Source organism: Bidens hawaiensis, unplaced genomic scaffold, assembly GCF_021521415.1.
Source record: "Bidens hawaiensis isolate Kalapana, Puna unplaced genomic scaffold, B.hawaiensis_p1.1 tig00005145_1, whole genome shotgun sequence".
In the NCBI taxonomy this organism is placed as follows: Eukaryota; Viridiplantae; Streptophyta; class Magnoliopsida; order Asterales; family Asteraceae; genus Bidens; species Bidens hawaiensis.
Window position 1 is genome coordinate 1,340,663 of NW_027491328.1, and position 2,113 is coordinate 1,342,775.

The window sequence follows — 2,113 nt, forward strand, 5'->3', positions numbered from 1 at the left end:
TAGTCACATAATACTATTTTTGCTATATGTAACATAATAATATTTTTTTTTTTTTTTTGCTTTTATAGTGTATAAATGTGTTAGATAACTATATATGTAATATGTGTCACAATAATAGTCTCTGTTATTCTCAATAGCACCGGTCTACCACAGTATGATTTGTGGGTTATTAGTTATTATTTATTAATACGAACATGAACACATGTTTTCCCACTATTATAAATATATAGGTCCAGCTATAAAAACAGTATCAACAAAAATTAATAAACAAAAGAAACTCCATATATAACATAGTTTGTCCAATGTTCATAGACCCATAATTTTATTTATTCCTATTACAGACAAGACTAACATCTACAACAAAACATAGTACCTTACCGCATCATACTTCAATGTTTATGTTTGTCTGTCCTCTTGTCTGCCTACAACCTTATTCCACATCTTCCTTCTCATCAACACCCCTCAACATCCCTCCACTTCAAATAAACCAACCCCGCCCTATAATGTGTATACGCCCCCGCCACCACAAACACATGAAAAATATTATGACTATGACCGGCAATATCAAACTTCCCAGGCATCCACCATTCGGGCACCCTCGTTGCATAAATCAAACTCCCCACCCCATAAAACGCGCCCATCAAAACCTCGAATCCTGTTGTGTACACCGCCTCGGGTTGGTTCCGAAACAAACCAAGTTTATGGAATATTAGCCCAGCACCAGACAAACCCATCTCAAGAAACAAGCCAGTCCGGATGCTACGGTACTCGGGCCGGTCAAACACGGGCAAAAGCGAGACCATGATGGTTGCGATCCCGAGAATGGTTATGAAGCCGAGATAGAGATTGCAGAAGAAGGGGTGACACATGAAGGAGTAATAAACGGGAGGGTAAAACGAGGTGGAGATTAACGCGGCAATACCCGCGTAATCAAGGCGTAGCATGATGTACGAGAGGCGTTTGGAGTGGCAGCAAAGGAGGTGGCAGAGGCTGCTGGCTATGAGGCAAAACATGGCGCCACCTAAGAAGGCGAAGAAGGGCCAGTGGGTTATGGGTCGGTTTATTAATGGATGTTTGCTAAATCTTCTTTCATGCTATGCTGAAAAAGAATAATTGGAAAGTTTAGATTATTAGCGGGTTGAATTGTTGAATGCGAACACGGCTAATATATTTGTTTGGGTTAGAGATATTAACCTAGCATGAAAGTTTTAATAATTGTGTAATTTGATCACGACTTGTTTAAATTGTTTGTCTAAATGAGTCTAACAGGACGACAAATGTAATCAAGTTTTGCATGTGATAAAACTGTTTGTGAGTTGTGATAAATGGGTTACACGAGTCGCTAGTGGGTTGGCAAGTCAAGTTCACTAACTAAACGGGTTGATGGGTTGATCTGTTCAGCTAAATGGATTGGCACATTGACCCATTTAGCTTTGCTAAACACATTGGCATTGCCATTCCGTTTAGCGAAACGGCTAGGAGAGTCAGCGTGTTAACCTGTTGGCGTGTTGACCAGTTAAGCAAAACACCTTAGTGTGTGGAACTGTTTAGCTAAACATGTTGGTGGATCGCCCTAGCAAGTCGACCTGTTTAGCTAAACGAGTTGGCGGGTCAACCCATTTCACTATATAGGTTGGCGCAACGACCCATTTAGCTTTGCTAAACAAGTTGGCATTAACATTTTGTTTAGCTAAACAAATTGGCGGGTCAACCCGTTTTGCTTAACTGGTTGGCACGACGACCTAATTAGTGTCAAACTTTTTCGCGAAACAGGTTGGCACATCGACCCATTTAGATTTGCTAAACATGTTGGCACGTCGACCTGTTTAGCTAAAACAAGTTTCAGTCTAGCTAAACACGTTGGCACATCGACTTGTTTCTCTAGACAGGTTGGTGCGTTTGCCTGTTTGGCTTTACTAGTTTCACTAAACACGTTGGCGTGGTGACTTTTTGATAAACAAGTTGGCGCGTCGGCCTGCTTCACTAAACACGTTGACACGTCGACCAGTTTAGCTAAACTTGTATCGCTTAACACGTTGGCAAGTCGACCTGTTTCACTAAGCACGTTGTCGCATTGACCTGCTTAGCTAAAAGGGTTGGCATGTCGACTTGT

The 2,113-nt window shown here is 41.4% G+C and overlaps 1 pseudogene; it reads right to left on the reverse strand.

Annotated features, from left to right (window-relative positions):
• Positions 1–354: 354 nt before the first annotated feature.
• Positions 355–987, reverse strand: LOC143629074 (heptahelical transmembrane protein 4 pseudogene; annotated as a pseudogene).
• Between the last annotated feature and the right edge of the window lie 1,126 nt (positions 988–2,113).